At 43.8% G+C, this 25,203-nt stretch overlaps 1 pseudogene; it reads left to right on the forward strand.

The window, feature by feature from the left end:
• LOC141167335 (uncharacterized) overlaps positions 1 to 25,203 on the forward strand; it is a 253,708-nt pseudogene that overhangs the window by 215,987 nt on the left and 12,518 nt on the right.

The following is a 25,203-nucleotide window of genomic DNA, read 5'->3' on the forward strand; positions in this document are numbered from 1 at the left end:
GCTATAGTAGCAAAATGTACATGTATAAGTCTGCCTTAGGGCATTACTATTCACCACCTGACGGACATATATATATATAGGCTTGCATAAATCCAGTTGTTTTAAGTATTGTAACAGTGGGAGATATCAGACATCAGCACTCACCCTCTGCTCAATCACACAATTGCACAGTATATGTATTTAGGCTGCTTATTAATGAGCCGGCACTGTTCAAAATCATTAGCAGGAGGAGATCACACTATCGGCTCTGATCCCTCCTGGGACATTGGGCATCTCTCAGTTGTTCTTGAGCCCCTTCTTTGGGTATCCCTGAAAGGTGACTTCAGGCTCCCTTGACTGCTCAGGGAGTTCTCTACAGCCAAGTATATTTTCCTAGTCTCACAAGGTTATCTGGATTCTGAGGATTTCCTTATCCACTGCAGTTTTGTATGGATTTAGGTAGTGAGTGTATAAATCTGTTCACTACCAATCTTTCCACTATTTGTACCGGAGAGTGGGTCCTCTGGCTGCAGCCATTTCTGGTCCAGGTGTACCAGGTCAAACGGTGGACTGGCTCGTCCCTTTGGTAGCGCCAGAGGTGCACCCATTGAGTGCTAGAATCTCCGCCTTCAGATTGCCATACTCCTTGGTATCCGGCAGGGAAAGGTCATAGTACACTTTCTGTGGTTCCCCAATAAGGTATGGGGCCTCTGCCCATTGCTTTGGGGGCAGTTTCTCCCTGTCTGCCACCCTCTCAAACAGGAAAGCCTCAACATCATCCTCCGGAGTCATTTTCTTCAAGACCTCCCATACCGTTCACCTTACTCAGATACCTTCACTTTGGCTAGCGGGTTGTGCCATCTCCCTGGCCTGGACACTTTCTGACAGAAGAGCCATCTGCTGCTGTTGTTGAAACTGCAGGGTCAAGAGTTTGTTGGTTTCCTGTTGGGTCTGCTGATGCTGCTCCTGCTGCTGATGCTGCTGTATTTGCTGCTGCTACTGCACCTCGACTAACTGCTTAACAAGCTCCTCCATGCTTTCAGACTGTGTTCGCAATGTTGTATCTGCCTTTACCCAGGACAATCAATCTTTACATTGCAATCAATTGTTTTATCTAGGACTTCATGCCCACATTCTCCACCGATTGTAGGGATTCACGCTCTCAGGTAGACAGTAGGTAGAGTTCACACAAGCACTAGTTACACAGTACGAAACAAAAACCATACACTTAAATCTCCAGCCTCGTCCAGGTGCTAACTAAACAACACAGACCCTGGCTACTCATACACATCCGAGCTAGTCTCAATCCAGTCAACCAAAATGGCTATTGTCCATAGCAACTAGTTATCATTGCAGTTTGCTGCTCATGGCCTGTGCAGTTTCTTCTCAGACAGAGATTTTGGCTTGTCTCTCTTTCTTGAACTTCAACACAAATCCACTCTGGTCATCTTCCCCAGCTGACTGCCTGAGATAAACACCTAGCCTGGTTATATACAGAGTCAGCCAGGTGAGCCTGTAGAGCTAGAATTTAACTCTAGCCTACCTGGCTTTGCTACCGCTGTTTTTGTGTGGTTTTTTTTTTTCTTTTTTACTTTTTTTTTTTCACTTTTTTATTTAAATTTCTTATTTTTTTTTACTTCGTCTCACTGTAGGACATGAATATTTTTTACTTTGATCGCTGGTCTCATACACTGCAGTACTCCAGTGCCTGAGACCTATCAGTTCTTCACTGACAGATCCTCTTAGACTCTGCTTATAGCCGGGTCTAAGAGGCCACCGAACCATGAGATCATCAGATGACCTCTGGGTGCCATGGCAGCTATCAACACCCACAATGACGGACTGTCTTTTAACCATTTAGTTGCCGCTGATGCGATTGACAGAGAAATCTAAGGGATTAATCGGCCCCGGTCAGTTCGGGACCGATGCCGCAGGATGTCAGCTGTCATATACAGCTGATGCCCGTGGCATTTTCGTTTGTGAAAAAGCAGCGCTAAGAAATAAGGCCGCTTAATGACCTCCATGAAAAGGCATATTGGTGGTCATTAAGGGCTTAAATGCCACTGTCTGTGATTGACACTGCCATTTAATAAGTTGAGTTGCAGCGATCGGATTTAGCTCCAGTCATTGTTGTTTCAACATTCCAGTCATTGCCTGTTGTGTTTCACAACCAGCAGTTCCCAGTGGGGTATGATCTGCTTATATGAACCTTTTGGGCCCTCACAGGCTCCATGGCCTGGATACATCTGCAGCCACTATTGTTACAACCCCTTTAACATTCTTCCAACCTGCAACCACCACTAGAGGGAGCTGTTTTATTCTGGAATCCAATATGTAGCAGCATGTTGTAAGCTCCAAAGCGCCCTCTAGTGGTGACTGAAGGGTAGCACAATGTGGGGGTGGGGGGGGGATTAAAGCCTTGTATTAAAAATGTAAAGCTCAAACTGCTGTCAAGATAAATTAAAAAAACGCAGAATTAAAATACTAAAAATGTGAATGATGAAAGGTGGACTTTTAAGGTTGTGTAGACCTTACCTGCTTCCGTATCGCTGCTTATCTTGAAGCAAGAATTGGGCAAGAATCTGGGAACATCGGGTGACAGCTCCTGTGGGGCCTGTAGTAACAGCCATATTACTTGTCACTCAGCTTAGCTACAAACAGTAGTATGGTTTTTGATGCTATTATGGCTTTTTCTAGGTGCCGCGGCTGCATTATCTATGGAACTGGGACTGATGTCTAAGCTGAAGCTACATATGGACTCTTTGCTCCGAGAGGTAAGATGCTGTGTCGGGTGCTGCATTGTCCACACGGGTGACCATCCTAAGATGTTCTTCTTGGTAACCGATTAGGTTATTAGGATGGCTCCTTTATGGTCGTCGTATTTTGGGGACATGCCACTTTCCCAGCCTAACTGACAGCTGCAGCTTGTACTGAGCAGCGTGAGATCTCAGCAGCAGGGAGGAAGGACACTAAGGAGCTACCAATCAGGTTTGGTGGACAGAGATTGAGTTTAGCCTTTCAAAATACATTACACAGCCATTCTGATATTGATTTTCAAAGTAAGCTCACCAGCCTCATTAGGGCTAAGAAATCCACTATGTATGCAGCTTGTATTGTGACAGATCTGCCTTAAGCTATTACTCTTTTAGTAGTTGTCCTTGTTTCTTTATATCTTAGGTTCCAATCAGGTTTGATGATGTGGCGGTGTACTTTTCGGCAAAGGAGTGGGAGAGCTTGGGAATGGGGGAAAAGCTGATGTACATGGATGTCATGCTGGAGAATTACTACACCCTTTTATCTCTTGGTAAGACTCTATGGTCAAAAGGAGAACCTTTATGGCTTTTATGGGCACGTAACCATCCGCTTTCCTCTTCACACGTTTCAAGCCTTGTCGGGAGTCTGAGATCTGTTTGGGACAGGTGACACTGATCTGATAACTGGAGATATGGAGGTAGTTGCTAACGCTTTATACAAAAGCCCATGAAGGAGAAACATGAGATCTTCCCTGGAGACCCTATATTATACCTCGCCTTCTACCTACAGCTACAATTAAAATTATTCAAGCCCAGTTGCCCAATTACAACTCTGGTTTATTAGCAAAATTCACAAACTTTCTGCTGCTTGTCCTCATTTCCTTGGTTAATTGAAATGTAAATAACACAACTGATATAACAAGTGGTTTCTCCAAATTCATCCCAAAATGCCATTTGTATGGACTACTGCAGTCTCAGAATTATTCAACCCCTTCATAACAAGCGTCTTTAGTACTTAGTACTGTTCCTCTGGCTGTTATGACCTGCTGCAAATGTGATGTATAACCAAACACCAGCTTCTTCCTGAGGAGTCTTAGCCCATTTGTCATTGACAATAGCCTCCAGGTCACTAATATTCTTGGGTTTGCAGCTGCACCTGCCTTCTTTTCATTCCGCCAAAGATTCACAATCTTCCAGAACTTCTAAAACCAAGTCTTTTTGAGGTATGCTTGAGGTCCAGTGATGCCCAAGGTTCAGTTTCCTCACAGAAAACTTGACATTTCCTTCTGGGATGTCCTGATTCTTGATTGAATCCATTTTTCTCTCCCCACATGCGGCAGGTTTCCATATCCAGAGGAAGCAAAGCAGCCGCAGAGCATCAGCAAACTTGTGAACTCTGCTTCCAGCTGTATCTCTAGGAAAATTCAATGCCTTTTCCTTGTTTGTGAAGGTCAATGATCTTTTCCTTTAAGAGTGCATTCAGACATCTGTATAAATCAGACTGAGATCGGACCACAATGAACGGACTGGTCGGCGGGTATCCCGACTTTAGTGTAAAAGCTTCATAGAAATATATGAAGTTGTCATGTTCCGGCCGGGAGACCCACCGGCCAGTCCATGCATTGTGGCCCCATCTATACGGACATCTGAATGCACTCTAAAGAGGATCTTTCGACATCTTTTACATCATGATAAAATGGCTGAAGATCTGAATACAATGTTTTTATTTTTTTTATTTTCTCATCTCTATTTTGGAGCTAATTCCTCTTTAAAGTTTATTTGGTAATTTCTCCTATAGTGCTTTTACTTTTTTTTTTTTTCCTCTTGCATGACATTGCCCAATCATAAGCAGGAACCATCAAGGTTATAAAAAAAAAAGAACACGCCCCGAGAGAAGGTCAGAACCGGATTTCTCTGTGTGATCGGGTAGGACTGATATATCTAATAAGGTCACACAGATCTTACTGCCAGTACCTACTGTGATTATAGGTGGCAGGAGGAGAGCAGAGATGTGTGTCATCACATACACCTCTCTGAATCTATCCCAAATACACAGCTCTGCTCTCCTCCTGACATCACAGATAATGCAGAGAGGTGTATGCAAGGACACACAGCTCTGCTCTCCTCCTGACATCACAGATAATGCAGAGAGGTGTATGCAAGGACACACAGCTCTGCTCTCCTTCTGACATCACAGATAATGCAGAGAGGTGTATGTAATGACACACAGCTCTGCTCTCCTCCTGACATCACAGATAATGCAGAGAGGTGTATGCAAGGACACACAGCTCTGCTCTCCTCCTGACATCACAGATAATGCAGAGAGGTGTATGCAAGGACACACAGCTCTGCTCTCCTCCTGACATCATAGATAATGCAGAGAGGTGTATGTAATGACACACAGCTCTGCTCTCCTCCTGACATCACAGATAATGCAGAGAGGTGTATGTAATGACACACAGCTCTGCTCTCCTCCTGACATCATAGATAATGCAGAGAGGTGTATGCAAGGACACACAGCTCTGCTCTCCTCCTGACATCACAGATAATGCAGAGAGGTGTATGTAATGACACACAGCTCTGCTCTCCTCCTGACATCACAGATAATGCAGAGAGGTGTATGTAATGACACACAGCTCTGCTCTCCTCCTGACATCACAGATAATGCAGAGAGGTGTATGCAAGGACACACAGCTCTGCTCTCCTCCTGACATCACAGATAATGCAGAGAGGTGTATGTAATGACACACAGCTCTGCTCTCCTCCTGACATCACAGATAATGCAGAGAGGTGTATGTAAAGACACACAGCTCTGCTCTCCTCCTGACATCACAGATAATGCAGAGAGGTGTATGCAAGGACACACAGCTCTGCTCTCCTTCTGACATCACAGATAATGCAGAGAGGTGTATGCAAGGACACACAGCTCTGCTCTCCTCCTGACATCACAGATAATGCAGAGAGGTGTATGCAAGGACACACAGCTCTGCTCTCCTCCTGACATCACAGATAATGCAGAGAGGTGTATGTAATGACACACAGCTCTGCTCTCCTCCTGACATCACAGATAATGCAGAGAGGTGTATGCAAGGACACACAGCTCTGCTCTCCTCCTGACATCACAGATAATGCAGAGAGGTGTATGTAATGACACACAGCTCTGCTCTCCTCCTGACATCACAGATAATGCAGAGAGGTGTATGCAAGGACACACAGCTCTGCTCTCCTCCTGACATCACAGATAATGCAGAGAGGTGTATGTAATGACACACAGCTCTGCTCTCCTCCTGACATCACAGATAATGCAGAGAGGTGTATGTAATGACACACAGCTCTGCTCTCCTCCTGACATCATAGATAATGCAGAGAGGTGTATGCAATGACACATAGCTCTGCTCTCCTCCTGACATCACAGATAAAACAGAGATCTGTATGTAATGACACATTGCATACACCTCTCTGCATTCTATGTGATGTCAGGTGGAGAGCAGAGCTGTGTGTCATTACATACAGATCTCTGCTTTATCTGCGATTACAGGTGGAGAGCAGAGCTGTGTGTCATTACATACATACATGCATCACGCTGCATTATCTGTGATTCAAGTGCCGGGAGGAGAGCAGAGCTGTGTTATGGGGATAGATGCCCGTAATCCCATTAGGTACTGGAGTGAGATCTGCGTTTTCTGCTTATGTACAGTGGTGTGAAAAAGTGTTTGCCCCCTTCCTGATTTCTTATTCTTTTTCTTGTTTGTCACACTTAAATGTTTCAGATCACAAAACTAATTTAAATATTAGACAATATTTAATATTTAAATTTGTTTTGTGATCTGAAACATTTCAGTGTGATAAACATGAAAAAGAATAAGAAATCAGGAAGGGGGCAAACACTTTTTCACACCACGGTACATCAGTCTCCCCAGATCACACCAACAAAGGCTGTTGTAAGCTTCTTTGGTTGCGTTTTTCAGACGCCTGCTGCTTATGTTGGGACAACATCAATTAGGGAAAAAAGTAACCACCCCATGGTGAAGATCCTCTTTAACTCTTTGGTGCCATTGTCTTGACAATTAAAGAATATTAGAGACCTGGAGGCTGCTGCCCATGAGGAACAGGCTAAGATTCCTCAAGAACGCTGCCTGAAGCTGGTGTCTGATTATGCATCATGTCTGCAGCAGGGTATAACAGCCAGAGGGATTCCACTAAGTAATTAAGACGCTTGACATGAAGAGGAGGATAATTCTGAGACTGCAGTACTCAGTAAATAAGGCACTGGATTCCCTTTACACTGTGAAGTGGTGGGGTTCTTTTCAGGCAGCCCCTACTAATAAGAAAGGATGGAATATCCTATTAATATGTAATCACCTGTAATGGTGGAAGATCTTGTGCAAACTTGCAGAAAGGCAAACCAGTAGCCAAGAATGTATGAGATACTCACGTTAACAGGCTGTATCTCACTGAATTGATCTTTTAGTTGCAATATAACCAAAGATATTGCAGGTTAAAGATTATTCCCATCTTCACAGATGGATGTTGTCAGATAGAGCTTGTCAAAACCAGCACCTTTCCTATTTACCGCTTAATAAAATTTGCTGCTGATCTTGAGGTATTAACACTTTTCATTTATTTACCGCTCGTTGTCTAAGAGACCGACCACCACTGCTGTCTAGCTTGTAAGCACTGCGCTAAAGCTGGCCAGGATTAGGAGGTAACAGCGCGTTCCAGTGATCCTTACCAGCTTCAAAACAGTGTACAAGCTCATTAGAAAAGAGCTTGTAAGCAATGCTCATATTCCGCTGTCTATCAGAGGTGGTTGGTCTCTAAGGTAATAAGCTGTAAACAAAATAAAAGTGTTAATATCTCAAGAATGGCTGAAAATTTTAATAAGCAGTAAATTACAAAATGTCTTGTATTTCTGACAATTAGTGTTGAGCCACCCCCGTAGGGTTCGGTTCGTCAAACACTGGGATGTTCGTGGAACTGTTCATCGAACACCTTAGAGCACTGTTGAACACCGTCGAACAGCGTTAAAACCAATGGCAGGCAAATAAAAACACATAGAAAACACCTTCAAAGGTGTCCAAAAGCTGACAAACTGCTCAGAAGACACTCTCTTTAAAAAAGCCGGCCGGCAAGTCCGCATCGGTACCCGACAATTTAGAACAGAAAGAATAGAGCATCACACATAGATTAGATAGATAGAAACATGTCAGTCACATATATAATAAGTACAGTGATAGTGTTGATTGCTGTACTTGTCATTTAGTGTTAAAATAAAGGATTTATAAAAAAAAAAATTGGCGTGGGGTTCCCCGTAATTTTAGTTTCTATCGGAGGTTAAGCAGACGGCTGGGGCAGATGTTTGAAGCCTGGGAAGGGGGTAATACCCACGGCGCTTCCCAGACTACTAATATCAGCCCCCAGCTGAATACCTAGCCTTTACTAGCTATTAAAATGGGGGACCCCAAAAAACTATTTTAATAGCTAGCAAAGGCTAGGCAGACAGCTGGGGGCTGATATTAATAGCCCAGGAAGGGTGCCATGAATATTGGCCCCCCCTCCCAGGCTAGAAACACCAGCCGTCAGCCGCCCCAGAAATGGCGCATCCATAGGATGCGCCAATTCTGGCACTTAGCCTCGCTCTTCCCACTGCTCTGTAGCGGTGGCAGTGGGGTAATAGGGCTGGGGTTGATGTCAGCTTATAATGCCAGCTGACATCAAGCCCAGGTTAGTAATGGAGAGGCGTCTATAAGACACCCCCATTACTAACCCCATAGTCAAAGTTAAAAAAAAAAACACAAACACCCAGAATAAAGTCCTTTAATTGAAATAAACACACAATTCTTTATTGTTCTAAATTAAACCATACTTACCATCACGCCCATGCCGCAGACACTGAGAAGCGCAGGCATGTCCAATGAACTCAGCTCACCTCATGCTCGTCACTGACAGCGTGGGAGAATTCTCCTGCACGTGCGGTGAGCGTGAGAGAATTCTCCTGCGCTCACAGCAAGCGCAGGAGAATTTTCCCACGCTGTCAGTGACGTGCATGAGGTGAGCTGAAATAATTTAAAAAAAAATTGACGTGGGGCTTCGCCCTATTTTTGTGCCCAGCCAGGTACAGCAGGCAGGAACGGGCAGCCCCCAACCACCAACTGCCTATTTGTACCTGGCCGGACACAACAATATAGGGAAGCCCTTTTTTTTTTTTAAATTATTTCATGAATTTTCAATGAAAATACGTGGGGCTTCGCCCTATTTTTGTGTCCAGCCATGTACAACCAGGCAGCTGGGGGCTGGAATCCGCAGCGCAGGGAGGCCCAAGCTTTCTGCCCCCCCCCCGCTGCAAATTGCAGTCCGCAGCCACCCCAGAAAATGGCGCGTTCATAGAAGTGCTGTACCCAACTCATCCAGGGCCCTGGTGCGGTGGCTCACTGGGTAATAAAGGGGTTAGGGCCAGCTTGGTATTATCAGCTGGCCCTAAGCCCGAAATTCATGGGGTCACGCCAATATTAGACATGACCACCATGAATTTCTAGTAAAGTATTTTAAAAAAACACAACACCCAGAATAAAGTCCTTTAATTGAAATAAACACACAATTCTTTATTGTTCTAAATTAAACGATACTTACCATCACGCCCATTCCAGCTGAAGCCAATGTCTTCTGCAATAAAAGTAAAATAATACACCAACATCATCCTTACTTTTCCATGGTTCCCAGGACGGCTCCAGCTCTGCTACATTCACATGACAGGCTGGATCGCAGCCGAAAGCTGCCATCCAGCTTGCCATGCCGCAGACACTGAGAAGCGCAGGCATGCTTGCGCTCCTCAGTGTCTGGCTGTGACGGCATCCAGATGAGCCGAGTTCATGTCCAATGAACTCAGCTCACCTCATGCACGTCACTGACAGCGTGGGAAAATTCTCCTGCGCTTGCGCTTGCCGTGAGCGCAGGAAAATTCTCACGCTCACCGCATGCGCAGGAGAATTCTCCCACGCTGTCAGTGACGTGCATGAGGTGAGCTGAGTTCATTGGACATGAACTCGGCTCATCTGGATGCCGTCACAGCCAGACACTGAGGAGCGCAAGCATGCCTGCGCTTCTCAGTGTCTGCGGCATGGCAAGCTGGATGGCAGCTTTCGGCTGCGATCCAGCCTGTCATGTGAATGTAGCAGAGCTGGAGCCGTCCTGGGAACCATGGAAAAGTAAGGATGATGTTGGTGTATTATTTTACTTTTATTGCAGAAGACATTGGCTTCAGCTGGAATGGGCGTGATGGTAAGTATCGTTTAATTTAGAACAATAAAGAATTGTGTGTTTATTTCAATTAGAGGACTTTATTCTGGGTGTTTGTGTTTTTTTTTTAACTTTGACTATGGGGTTAGTAATGGGGGTGTCTTATAGACGCCTCTCCGTTACTAACCTGGGCTTGATGTCAGCTGGTATTATAAGCTGACATCAACCCCAGCCCTATTACCCCACTGCCACCTCTACAGAGCAGTGGGAAGAGCAAGGCTAAGTGCCAGAATTGGCGCATCCTATGGATGCGCTATTTCTGGGGCGGCTGACGGCTGGTGTTTCTAGCCTGGGAGGGGGCCAATATTCATGGCACCCTTCCTGGGCTATTAATATCAGCCCCCAGCTGTCTGCCTAGCCTTTGCTAGCTATTAAAATAGGGGGGACCCCACGTCATTCTTTTTGGGGGGTCCCCCATTTTAATAGCTAGTAAAGGCTAGGTATTCAGCTGGGGGCTGATATTAGTAGCCTGGGAAGCTCCGTGGGTATTACCCCCTTCCCAGGCTTCAAACATCTGCCCCAGCCGTCTGCTTAACCTCCGCTAGAGACTAAAATTACGGGGAACCCCACGCCAATTTTTTATTTAATAAATCCTTTATTTTAACACTAAATGACAAGTACAGTAATCAACACTGTCACTGTACTTCTTATATATGTGACTGACATGTTTCTATCTATCTAATCTATGTGTGATGCTCTATTCTTTCTGTTCTAAATTGTCGGGTACAGGTGTATGCCGCTGATGAATTGCCGGCTTTTCATGTTTCACTGTGAGCACTGTTCCCATCGATTTGGGCAACCACTGTAATGCCACAACCACCATGGCTGTGACATTACAGTGAGTGGCAGACAATCCCTGCATGATGTGAAAAAATCCAGTTACGCTTTTGGTGCACGAACAGTTATCGAACATAATCTCGAACAGCCGAATTTTTTGCAAATCGTTTGCGTTCGTCGAACGACTCGAACACCGCCCAAAACAGCTCGAATTTGAGATTGGCGAACAGTTCTAGTCGAACACCGCTCATCTCTACTGACAATATCAACCTGGGAATAACTCTTTAACCCTTGATATCTTGGGCTAGAGCCTCAATTCAGTCTGAGATGCAGCTTATTAGACAATACCCATTTATGAAGATGGGAAAAAGCCTTGAATGTGAGAGCTACTTGTTTGTCTGCAGTTCTCACTCCAGACTTGATTTAAAATTTGTCCTGATTTAGTATGGATCATGGCTAGAGCTACTATTTAGGACTCGTTTTCACCCCTTACCGACATACAGTACAGACCAAAAGTTTGGACACACCTCATTTAAAGATTTTTCTGTATTTTCATGACTATGAAAATTGTACATTCACACTGAAGGCATCAAAACTATGAATTAACACATGTGGAATTATATACTTAACAAAAAAGTGTGAAACAACTGAAAATATGTCTTATATTCTAGGTTCTCCAAAGTAGCCACCTTTTGCTTTGATGACTACTTTGCACGCTCTTGGCATTCTCTTGATGAGCTTCAAGAGGTAGTCACCGGAAAAGGTCTTCCAACAATCTTGAAGGAGTTCCCAGAGATGCTTAGCACTTGTTGGCCCTTTTGCCTTCCCTCTACGGTCCAGCTCACCCCAAACCATCTCGATTGGGTTCAGGTCTGGTGACTGTGGAGGCCAGGTCATCTGGCGTAGCGCCCCATCACTCTCCTACTTGGTCAAATAGCCCTTACACAGTCTGGAGGTGTGTTTGGGGTCATTGTCCTGTTGAAAAATAAATGATGGTCCAACTAAACGCAAACCGGATGGAATAGCATGCCGCTGCAAGATGCTGTGGTAGCCATGCTGGTTCAGTATGCCTTCAATTTTGAATAAATCCCCAACAGTGTCACCAGCAAAGCACCCCCACACCATCACACCTCCTCCTCCATGCTTCACGGTGGGAACCAGGCATGTAGAGTCTATCCGTTCACCTTTTCTGCGTCGCACAAAGACACGGTGGTTGGAACCAAAGATCTCAAATTTGGACTCATCAGACCAAAGCACAGATTTCCACTGGTCTAATGTCCATTCCTTGTGTTCTTTAGCCCAAACAAGTCTCTTCTGCTTGTTGCCTGTCCTTAGCAGTGGTTTCCTAGCAGCTATTTTACCATGAAGGCCTGCTGCACAAAGTCTCCTCTTAACAGTTGTTGTAGAGATGTGTCTGCTGCTAGAACTCTGTGTGGCATTGACCTGGTCTCTAATCTGAGCTGCTGTTAACCTGCGATTTCTGAGGCTGGTGACTCGGATAAACTTATCCTCAGAAGCAGAGGTGACTCTTGGTCTTCCTTTCCTGGGGCGGTCCTCATGTGAGCCAGTTTCTTTGTAGCGCTTGATGGTTTTTGCAACTGCACTTGGGGACACTTTCAAAGTTTGCCCAATTTTTCGCACTGACTGACCTTCATTTCTTAAAGTAATGATGGCCACTCGTTTTTCTTTACTTAGCAGCTTTTTTCTTGCCATAATACAAATTCTAACAATCTATTCAGTAGGACTATCAGCTGTGTATCCACCAGACTTCTGCACAACACAACTGATGGTCCCAACCCCATTTATAAGACAAGAAATCCCACTTATTAAACCTGACAGGGCACACCTGTGAAGTGAAAACCATTTCCGGTGACTACCTCTTGAAGCTCATCAAGAGAATGCCAAGAGTGTGCAAAGCAGTCATGAAAGCAAAAGGTGGCTACTTTGAAGAACCTAGAATATAAGACATATTTTCAGTTGTTTCACACTTTTTTGTTAAGTATATAATTCCACATGTGTTAATTCATAGTTTTGATGCCTTCAGTGTGAATGTACAATTTTCATAGTCATGAAAATACAGAAAAATCTTTAAATGAGAAGGTGTGTCCAAACTTTTGGTCTGTACTGTATAATGTACTAGTACGTCATATGTTGGCTCCCTGACTTTGATGTTGGCTCAGAGGCTGAGCCTGCATCTTTACCTGCAGGTGATGGCTGTGTTATTCAGCCATCATCTGCCTTTAACAGTCGATCATGGAGCTGGCACGCTTCTCTAATCAGTTGGCACCCCCGCGATGTGCTCGTGGGGCGCTGATGGATTGCCATAACAGTAAACGGTATGCTGAAGACCCCCTGCCTTTCACAACAGTGCTCCTGTGAAAGCCAGCCTGTGATTTTTGCTATATACAAAAGTTCAAGTCCCCTAAGGAGGCCAAAAAAAAAAAACTGTAAAAAAAATACAAAAGTTCAAATTACCCCGTCCCCCTTTAAAAATTAAGAAATAAAAAAAAATACAAATGTGGTATAGCTACATCCGTAAAAAAAGTCTAATCTATCAAAATATTAAATAACCCTATCGGTAAACTGCACAATGAGAGAAATAAATAAAAATGCCAGAAATGCCTTTTTTCAACTGCTGCAACATCGCAAGGATAAAGCAATAAGAGGCGATCAAAATAATATCAATAAAAATGTCGGCACAACAAGCCCCCACACGTCTCTATCACTTGAAAATTGAAAATGTTACTGGCCTCAAAAAAATAGCAACGTGAGCAAAAAAAAATTTTTTTTAACAATTTTCTGATTTTTGTTTTCCCACCACTTAAATAATAAAAAAAAATGCATTTTTGGTATCACTGTAATTGTACTACCTCCAGGAATCATACTGATCGGTCATTTTTACTGTCTACTGAATGCTGTAAATTAAATTTAAAAAAAAAATTGCGGAATTACACTTTTTTCGCTATTTCGCTGCACTTGCAATTTTTTTTCCCATTTTCCAGTAGATCCCATGATAAAATGCTTTGTGTCTGCCAAAATTACAACTCGTCCCGCAATAAACAAGTCCTTACACGACTTTGTCGACGGAAAAAAAGCTATGGATCGTGGAAGAAGGGGAGGAAAAAAAACGCTAACACAAGGGGTTAAATCTGAGGCCAAACTGTAAGGTCCATTTCCCAAAGCCCAAAGACCCAAAGATAGCTCAGGAATGTTCAGAGTGAAAGAGAACCCATCACTAGGTTTTCCCAGTATAAACTAAGGCCATCACTTTCATATAAGTATCCAGCACCCTCTGTATAACTACAAAAATACCTTTGATAATCCCCCCCATACATGTCGGTCCAGTCCGATGGGCGTCACTGGTCTTGTTCTTCGCTTTTCCCCGCTGAGGGCAGAGAAAACTCCTGTAATGCTCATGCACCGGATTTATTTCAGGGTCGTTGGAGCTTTTTTACCCTCTACCGGTGCATGCGCATTACAGTACTTTTCTCTGCCCTCAGCAGGGCAAAGCGAAGGACGCCTGCACCGGTGCGAGACTGGGGGTGCTGTGGGATGACGTAGGGCACTTTATCCACAGAAAGGCGGGGATAGAAGTGAGGTGGTGCTAAGAAAGACCAGCAACATCCATTGGACTGGATTTTGTTGTATCAGAGGATTATAAAAGGTATTTTTTGGATATGCAGAGGGGGTTGGGAATTATATACAGGTTTCTAGACTGCTCTAAAAGAACCATTGAAGGTGGTGGCTTTAGTTGATATTGGGAAACCCTGGTGACCGGTTCCCTTTAAGTCACTGCATCCCCTGAACTTCATGATAAGCTCAATTGTAACTGCTGACATAAGATTTTACCCAATTTGCTTCCACAGGATTTGTCTTTGAAAAACCTGAAATCATCTCGATAATTGAAGAACTTCAAGACCATTACCATACAGCAGGTAAACGATAAAGGAAATCTGGCTTTCGTGTCTTGTGTATTCCTCGACCTCACTTGTTTTGTGTCTTTGTACCCTGTTCTCCATCATTATTTCCACTCCTTCCCGTACAGTTCCTTGTGTTTGCAATTTGCAAATAGTCTCAATCCTGTCGCGATTCCTAAGGTCATGTTCTCGAAAACTAAAGATCTGATGAAACAGCTGAGACAGTTCCTTGGCAACCCATGAGAAAAGCTGATCCATGTCTGGCCTGTCTCCAATGTTTCACCATTGACATTAGTGGGGTTAAGCAAACCTTGAAATGCGGTCACATTCTCTGGGTTTCTCCAGTGGTGTCACCCACCTTCGGTTCACCTTTTTCCTTGTCGTATATGTACGTCCAAAATGAGGTGCATATTAACCCCTTAAGCCCCGGAGCATTTTTCGTTTTTGCATTTTCGTTTTTGCTCCCCTTGTTCCCAGAGCCATAGCGTTTTTATTTTTTGGTCAATATGGCCATGTGAGGGCTTATTTTTTGCGGGACGAGTTGTACTTTTCAACGCCATTACTAGTTTTATCATATCCTGTACGGGAAAACAGGAAAAAAATTCCAAGTGCGGTAAAATTGCAAAAAAAGTGCAATACCCCAGTTGTTTTTTATTTATTTTTTTTACCATGTTCACTGAATGCTAAAACTGACCTGCCCTTCTTATTCTACAGGTCATTACGAGTTCATAGACACCAAACATGTATAGGTTCTTTTATATTTAAGTGGTGAAAAAAAATTCCAAAATTTGGTAAAAAAAAAAAATAAAAAAATAGCGCCATTTTCTAAGACCCGTAGCGTCTCCATTTTTCGTGATCTGGGGCTGGTTGATGGCTTATTTTTTGCGTGCCAGGCTGACGTTTTTATTGATAACATTTGGGGTAGATCCGATGTTTTGATCGCCCGTTATTGCATTTTATTGCAATTTTGCGGCGACCAAAAAACGTAATTCTGGCGTTTAGAATTTTTTTCTCGCTACACCGTTTACCGATCGGAATAATTCTTTTTTTATTTTGATAGATCGGGCGATTCTGAACGCGGCGATACCAAATATGTGTATGTGGGGTTTTTTTTTATATATTTTATTTTGAATGGGGCGAAAGGGGGGTGATTTAAACTTTTATATTTTTTTATTTTTTTTTATATTTTTAAAAACTTTTTTTTTTTACTTTTTGCATGCTTCTATAGTCTCCATAGGAGACTAGAAGCAGCAACTGTCCGATCGCCTCTGCTACATACAGGGGACCAGCAGATCCCCTGCATGCAGCAGAAATGGTCCTGTGCTATGAGCGCCGACCACTAGGTGGCGCTCATAGCGACAAGATCATGACAACCACAGGCGTCTGCTGCAGACCCTGGGTTGTCATGCACGCCCATCGGCGACCCGCGATCACGTGACGGGGTCGCCGGTGGGCGGGGCTTATGACGCGCTACCCGGAAGCGCGCGTTAAATGCTGCTGTCGGAGATTGACAGCAGCATTTAACTGGTTAACAGCCGCGGGTGGATCGCGATTCCACCCGCGGCTGTTGCGGGCACATGTCAGCTGTAAGAATCAGCTGACATGTGCTCGGTTCAGTGAGGGCTCAGCGCCGGAGCCCTCACTGAACCGGCGGTACGCAGATATGCGTACTAATACGTCCCCGGTAAGTAAGGGGTTAATTTAGTGAGATATCCTTATTGGGGTCATGGGTTCTGTGTTCAGTTCTGGGCACCACATTTTAAAAAAGACATCGAAAAACTGGAGCAAGTTCAGAGAAGAGCGACCAGGATAGTGAGCGGACTGCAAACTATGTCCTATGAGGAACAGTTAAAGAATCTGGGAATGTTTATCTTGCAAAAAAGAAGACTAAGAGAAGACTTAATAGCTGTCTACAAATATCTGAAGGGATGTCACAGTGTAGAAGGATCATCCTTATTCTCATTTTCACATGGAAACACGAGAAGCAATGGAATGAAACTGAAAGGGAGAAAATACAGGTTAGATATTAGAAAACACTTTTTGACAGTGAGGGTGATCAATGAGTGGAACAGGCGGCCACGAGAGGTGGTGAGTTTTCCTTCAATGGAAGTCTTCAAACAGAGGCTGGACAGACATCTGTCTGAGATGGTTTAGTGAATCCTGCATTGAGCAGGGGGTTGGACACGATGACCCTGGAGGTCCCTTCCAACTCTAACAGTCTATGATTCTATGGTGAAATCCTTGACAAAATTGGCATTTAACACTCCACCTTGTCTGGACTTGGCCTTAGAGATTGTAAGGAGTGCACTTGCTAAAGCCTAGACACCCTCTCCATACATTAACCCATCGTAACGAAAAAAAAACTCTTGGCAAACCATTTCATGGCTTGTGTCAACTTTTACCTAATTTCAAGGTGGCACTGTGTCTGTATGCCAGGTGTATACCAGGAGCGAGGACCCACCTTTTCCCAGTTCTCTCACCTTTTACAAATAATATTTAACCCTGTGCTACTTGTTTGGAGCCCATTCTCTCATCACAAATTCTAGAAAGGAAAATTACACTTGGCTTGTAAACCTCATTTGCTACATGAAAATTCCACCATGATTGGTTGGATTTTGGCCTACAGAAAACTAAACTTGCGTATGAATGTTTTTTTTACCGTTGCAGATGTGCAGCCCGTCAGGGTGAAAGAGGAGCCGGAGTATCATTCAGAGACTGAAGTGTCCACTGGATATTGGACATCGGAGAGTTCTGTGGGCAGCAAATTGGGACGTCTGTTACATGCCCAAATGTGCAATAGAGTTGAAGCCTCTACAGAGCAAGATCTGGTAGATCAAAGTTTATATAATGGTAATGTGTTTTTTTTTATTTCATCCATTCATTTATTTTATTTTTTTTTTTCAATTTCATCCATTGTACATATTACACAATAAATATATAGCAATTACAAGGAATATGCCCATTCTATTTCACCAATACTTCTCTTTGGGAGAGAAGAAGGAGGAAGAGTAAAAAATGAATATATATATATATATATATATTATGCAGCTGTGGCAAAAATTAAGAGACCACTGCACAGTTTTCTAAACATACCCATCTCTCCATGTCTGACAGCCATTCCATTCCAGTGTCAGTTGAATTCCAACCACAGTCCACCTCATTCTACTTAATGTGCTTCTGATTAGGTGATCACCTGAACCAAATCTTATGTAACGAGGGAAAGTATGAAAAACACTGCTGTGGTCTTCACAATCCTCTTGCAATAGGACAAGCTGGATGGCAAAACAAGTGCTAGGAATAGCCCAAAAGTAATTTGAATGAAAAAATAACTTGTAACCATACCAAAGGAGCTGAAAAGAAAAGTCTTGAGTGAGGAAAAGAAGGGCTCAATTCTGGCTTTACTAGCAGAGTGATACAGTGAGCGTCATGTTGCCTCCATCCTTAAAATTTCAAAGACGGCAGTCCATTACAACAAGGTCAAGCAGCAGACATTGGGGACAACAAAGCTACAGACCGGCAGAGGGCGAAAGCGACTCTCCACTGACCGGGATGACCGTCATCTTATTCGAATGTCACTCAGCAACCGCAGGATGACATCAAGTGACCTACAAAAAGGAATGGCAAATGGCAGCTGGGGTAAAGTGCGCGGCAAGAAAAGTTGATAACAGGCTCCTAGAGGCAGGCCTCAAGTCATGTAAAGCTAGAAAAAAGCCTTTCATCAATGAGAAGCAAAGGAGAGTTTGTAAGGTAATCTTCTCTGATGATTCTAATTTTCAGCTTTGCCCAACACCTGGTCATCTAATGGTTAGACGGAGACCTGGAGAGGCATACAAGCCACAGTGTCTTGCACCCACTGTGAAATTTGGTGGAGGATCGGTGATGATCTGGGGATGCTTCAGCAAGGCTGGAATTGGGCGGGTTAATCTTTGCGAAGGACATATGAATCAAGCCACATACAAGGTTATCCTTGGAAAACACTTGCTTCCTTCTGCTCAGGCAATGTTCCCCAACTCTGAGGACTGGTTTTTCCAGCACGACAATGCCCCATGCCACACAGCTAGGTCAATCAATGTGTGGATGAAGGAGCACCACATCAAGACCCTGTCATGGCCAACCCAATCTCCAGACCTGAACCCCATTGAAAACCTCTGGAATGTAATCAAGAGGAAGATGGATCGTCACAAGCCATCAAACAAAGAAGAACTGCTTACATTTTTGTGCCAGGAGCGGCATAAGGTCACCCAAAAGCAGTGTGAAAAACTGGTGGAAAGCATGCCAAGACGCATGAAAGCTGTGATTAAAATCATGGTTATTCCACCAAATATTGATTTCTGAACTCTTCCTGAGTTAAAACATGAGTATTGTAGTTTCTAAATGAATAAGAACTTGTTTTCTTTGCATTATTTGAGGTCTGAAAGCACTGTTTCTTTTTTATTATTTTGTCGATTTCTCATTTGCTGCAAATAAATACAAAATTTTTAGCTTTGAATTTCGGAGACGTTGTCAGTAGTTTATAGAAAAAAACAACAATGTGCATTTTACTCAAAAATATACCTATAAAGAGAAAAATCAGGGAAAATGAAAATTTTGCAGTGGTCTCTTAATTTTTGCCAGAGCTGTGTATATATACACTGCTCAAAAAAAAAAATAAAGGGAACACTTAAACAACAGAATATAACTCCAAGTAGATCAAACTTCTGTGAAATCAAACTGTCCACTTAGGAAGCAACACTGATTGACAATCAATTTCACATGCTGTTGTGCAAATGGAATAGACAATAGATGGAAATTATTGGCAATTATCAAGACACCCTCAATAAAGGAGTGTTTCCACAGGTGGGGACCACAGACCACATCTCAGTAGCAATGCTTTCTGGCTGATGTTTTGGTCACTTTTGAATGTTGGTTGTGCTTTCACACTCGTGGTAGCATGAGACGGACTCTACAACCCACAGAAGTTGCTCAGGTAGTGCAGCTTATCCAGGATGGCACATCAATGCGAGCTGTGGCAAGAAGGTTTGCTGTGTCTGTCAGCGTAGTGTCCAGAGGCTGGAGGCACTACCAGGAGACAGGCCAGTACACCAGGAGACGTGGAGGGGGCCATAGGAGGGCAACAACCCAGCAGCAGGACCGCTACCTCCGCCTTTGTGCAAGGAGGAACAGGAGGAGCACTGCCAGAGCCCTGCAAAATGACCTCCAGCAGGCCATAAATGTGCATGTGTCTGCACAAACTGTTAGAAACCGACTCCATGAGGGTGGTATGAGGGCCCGACATCCACAGATGGGAGTTGTGCTCACAGCCCATCACCGTGCAGTACGCTTGGCATTTGCCACAGAACACCAGGGTTAGGGTTAGTGTCACCACTGGCGCCCTGTGCTCTTCATCAGATAAAGCAGGTTCACACTGAGCACATGTGACAGAGTCTGGAGAGGCCGTGGAGAGCGATCTGCTGCCTGCCACATCCTTCGGCATGACCGGTTTGGCCGTGGGTCAGTAATGGTGTGGGGTGCCATTTCTTTGGAGGGCCGCACAGCCCTCCATGTGCTCGCCAGAGGTAGCCTGACTGCCATTAGGTACCGAGATGAGATCCTCAGACCCCTTGTGAGACCATATGCTGGTGCGGTTGGCCCTGGGTTCCTCCTAATGTAAAACAATGCCAGACCTCATGTGGCTGGAGTGTGTCAGCAGTTCCTGCAAGATGAAGGCATTGAAGCTATGGACTGGACCGCCCGTTCCCCAGACCTGAATCCGATTGAGCACATCTTAGACATCATGTCTCGCTCCATCCACCAATGTCACGTTGCACCACAGACTGTCCAGGAGTTGGCGGATGCTTTAGTCCAGGTCTGGGAGGAGATCCCACAGGAGACCATCCGCAACCTCATCAGGAGCATGCTCAGGCGTTGTAAGGAGGACATACAGGCACGTGGAGGCCACACACGATACTGAGCCTCATTTTGACTTGTTTTAAGGACATTACATTAAAGTTGGATCAGCCTGTAGTGTGTTTTTCCACTTTAATTTTGGGGGTGACTCCAAATCCAGGCCTGCATTGGTTAATAAATTTGATTTCCATTGATGATTTTTGTGTGATTTTGTTGTCAGCACATTCAACTTTGTACAGAACAAAGTATTCAATGAGAATATTTCATTCATTCAGATCTAGGATGTGTTATTTGAGTGTTCCCTTTATTTTTTTGAGCAGTGTATAATAAATATATATCCCGGCACCTCACCTCGGCGTCTGAGGGAGCATGGCAGTGACGTCATGCGTTGCTCAGATGCGGAGGTGAGATGCTGGCGGAACAGGATGCAGCGCTGGAGCAGAGGAGAGGAAGGAAGGTGAGTAGAAGTGTTTATTTTTTTCATGTGTGCAGTGATGGGGGGCCATGTATACCAGGATAGGGGGGCCATGCATACCAGAATGAGGATTGGGGGTGCCATGCATACCAGGATTGGGGTGAGGGGTGCCATGCATACCAGGATTGGGATGAGGGGCGCCATGCATACCAGGATGAGGATTGGGGGTGCCATGCATACCAGGATATGGATGAGAGGGCAATGCATACCAGGATTGGGGATGAGGGGGCCATTCTTACCAGGATGGGGAAATTTAACAGTAGCTGCTGCATTTCCCACCCTAGGCTTATACTCGAGTCAATAAGTTTTCCCATTTTTTTTGTGGTAAAATTAGGTGCCTTGGCTTATATTCGGGTCTGCTTATACTCAAGTATATAAGGTAGTTGTGTTTAGAGCTTGCGCAGACTCTTTATCATTCTCCACATCCCGGGGCCATTAAACATGATCGATTATGCTAAATTTAAGATCTTTCTCTTTATGGTTCAATTCTGTGAAATGTTTAGATACTGGAAGATCCATTTTTTCCTTCTGTATCATGTAACGATGATGGTTCAATCTTGTTTTTAGGTCCCACGTTCTTTCGCCAATGTATATTAGCTTGCAGGGACATTGTAAGGCATAAATAACATGATCTGTATCGCATGTCAAATAGCTTTTTATACGATATGTTACACCTGTAGCTGGATGCTTGAAATTCTCTCCCTTTATCATATTATTACAATTTATGCATCCCAAACTCTGGAAACATCCTGTCCTCTTTCTACCAGTTAAAGTGCTCTGAGTTTTACTTTTCAATGATCCAATATCTGAGCGATTCTTTTCATATTCCTTCTAAAACTATTATTTTTACAAAGTAAAAAACCCGATCATGCAGTTTGGCCCTATCCTCACATTTTTTTTAAAATTGATTCTGGACAGTTTCTACTTTTAAACTTGTATGTCAATTCATCAAAAACTACTTGTGTCTCATCTTCTTTACTAATTATCCTTTTTAACCTAAGAAACTGACTATACGGAAGTGATTCAACTAGTTTTCTAGGGTGATAACTTTCAAATTTTAACAAATTATTCCGATCTGTAGGTTTAGTATATAATTTGGTTGAAAAACCTACCCCATCACGTTGTACCATTATGTGCAAGAACTAATCTCTGTAGTGGAACGTACAAGAGTGAATTTAATATCGTTATCCATCTCATTAAGACATTTTTTCAAAATTCAAAAGTTGAGTTATAGAACCCCACCAGAGGAAGACGTCGTCTATGTATCTCCACCACCTCAACATATTGCCGAAGTGGTGGGACACAGACGAGGTCCTCCACCAATGACATCATCATAAGGTTTGCATACGCCGGGGCCATATTGGCCTTCATCACTGTACCGCGTTTTTGAAAATAAAATTAACCTCCAAAAAAGAAATGATTATTCCTAAGAACCAGTTCAAGCAGATCAGCTGCTATTATCTCCAGTAGGGGCGCTGTTGAAGATAATAACGGCTGATCGAGGGGGGTGCTTGGTGTTGGACCCCTACCAATCTGATATTCATAGGTCATCAATATCATTGTAGTGGAAAACCTTCTTTAACCCTAAAAGGGAATCTGTCGTCAGCTTTTTGCTACCCCAGCTGAGAGCAGTATAATGTAGAGGCAGAGACCCTGATTCCAGTGTGATGTGTCACTTACTGGGCTGCTTGTTTTTATGAAACTACTGCTTTATCTACAGGAGATTATCAAGAGAGGACTAGTACATCTGCTGCCAGGAAGTCCAACCACGCCCCAAACACTGATTAGCAGCTTTCTGCCTATGCATAGTGTACAAAGAAAGCTGCCAATCAGTGGTGGGGTGGGGTTATACAGAGCTTGTGAATATGGAGGACTACATGGTAGCATGGTTACTAGTCCAGGAACGATAATCTCCTGCTGATTAAAATATTGATTTTTATAAAAAATACAGCATGCAGCCTAGTAAGTGACACATCACTGGAATCCAGGTCTCATTCCTACATCATGCTGCTCTCAGATTGGGTAGCAAAAACCTGGTAACAGATTCCCTTTAAATTCTTAATCACTGTAAATAAGCAAGCTACTTGATTATGAAAACAATTTAGTAGCAAATATATAATTTAGGTATCCAACACCTCTTCCCGATATCTGGGCCAACTTTACAGAAAAAGAAATTATTCCTCTCAACCTGTTACGCATTTTAGAGATTGATCTCTATCCCTCACTCGCATCCTACATATATGGTTTAATTTAATAGTCGCTTTTCATGAATAAATGCCAATACAGAGTCTAACTCCTCAAAAAATGGAGAATTGTACTCCAGTTTCAAGCCCGAGATCTGATTGAAAAATGTCAGGAATACTTTCCAGCTTGAACAATGGTGATAAGCGCACAGTGGCCGGTCTGCCTCTGAAACATGTCTTCCGATGCTTCGGAACATCTCGCCCCTTACTCTTCTTTAGAGTTAGAGCCCCTTTCCCTCATCACCCATTATAGGAAAAGCATTCACTCTGCTCCCAGACCTCCATTGCCTACATGATAATCCCACCGTGGGTGTTTAGATCTCTACCAGTGGCGTAACTAGAGTCTGATAGGCCCTGGTGCAAGATATGGACCGGTCCCCCCATCCTGATTATATATGTCTACATAACCCTCCATCCTGGTATATATGTCCCTCATGCTGGTATATATAATACCATCCTGGTATTTATGCCGCTGATACTGGCCCCATCCTGGTGTATATCCCCAATCCTGGTATATGTGCCCCGTTCTGTCTCTGTTCTTTAATGTATAGAAAAAAAATAAACCATTATACTCACCAGGGGTGAACATAGAAGTCATGGAGCCCCATAGCTGAAGTATAATGCACTCCTCATAGTCCTCCCTGTAGTATAATGAACCCCCCATAGATGCACCCCCCATAGTCCTTTATATAGTATAGGTACCCCTCATAGTCCGCCATATAGTATAATGCACACCCCCCATAGTCCTCCACATAGTATAATGTACCCCCCGTAGTCCTCCATGTAGTATAATGCACCCCCCATAGTCCTCCATATAGTATAATTCACTCCTCAAAGTCCTCCTTATAGTATATTGCACCCCCCATAGTCCTCTATACAGTATAATTTACCCCCGTAGCCCTCCATATAGTATAATGCACCCCCCATAGTCTTCCATATTGTATAATGCACCCCTCATAGTCCTCCATACAGTAAAATGCGCCCCCATAGTCCTCCACATAGTATAATACACAGCCCATAGTCATCCATGTAGTAGTATGACCACGGGCACCGTGTACTCACTGATTTAAAAAAAATAAATGATTATTCTCACCTTCCCTGCGCTCCCCCGCCATGTGGCGTTCTCTGCGGAAGCCGGCAGCTGACTTCAGCGTGCAGGCGATGGGAGCGCATTACGTCACTGTCATGTGCACCCGGTCACAAGCACGCCGACATCAGCTGCTGGCCTCTGATTGGCCGGCAGTGTGTATTGCCCATCGGGTCTGTGTGCTGTAATACACTTCAGCTGAATGTGCGTCCGAGGACGCACACCCAGCTGAAGTGTTTGCTGGCGTCGGCGGACCTCTCACCCGCCGGGCCTGGTCGCAGCGGCAACCTAGGTCATTACGCCCCTGATCTCTATTGATCATTGTATACATGCAACAAAAGTAACGTATGATTCTTTTATTCCCCTTTTGCAGATGTGCGACCATTCGCAGTGAAAGAGGAACCTGAGTATTATTCAGAGACCGATGTGTCCACAAGATATTGGTCGGCGGAAAATTCTGTGTGCCGCGACCAGAAACCTTTGGTACAATCACAAAATTGCAATGGAGTTGAGAAGCCAGTCTGTCATGCAGAAGACTCTACAAGACAAAACCTGGTAGACCAAAGTTTTTATAATGGTAAGAAAGTTATTTTTTATATAATTTATGTGATCTAGTATTTATACTCCACAATTAATATATAAAATAGACAAAACCTAAGATAAAAAGCAAATACCTTGCAATAAATAAATAAAGAATTAGCAACAGCGGATGAAAATAATATAGGGTACTTAGTTAACATAATTTTGCGTAAAAGCCATCCCACCATGTCAAGTTGACCCTATTCGGGAC

This window comes from Phyllobates terribilis, unplaced genomic scaffold, assembly GCF_046119375.1.
Source record: "Phyllobates terribilis strain yellow unplaced genomic scaffold, ASM4611937v1 Scaffold_11__3_contigs__length_659146591, whole genome shotgun sequence".
Classification (NCBI taxonomy): domain Eukaryota; kingdom Metazoa; phylum Chordata; class Amphibia; order Anura; family Dendrobatidae; genus Phyllobates; species Phyllobates terribilis.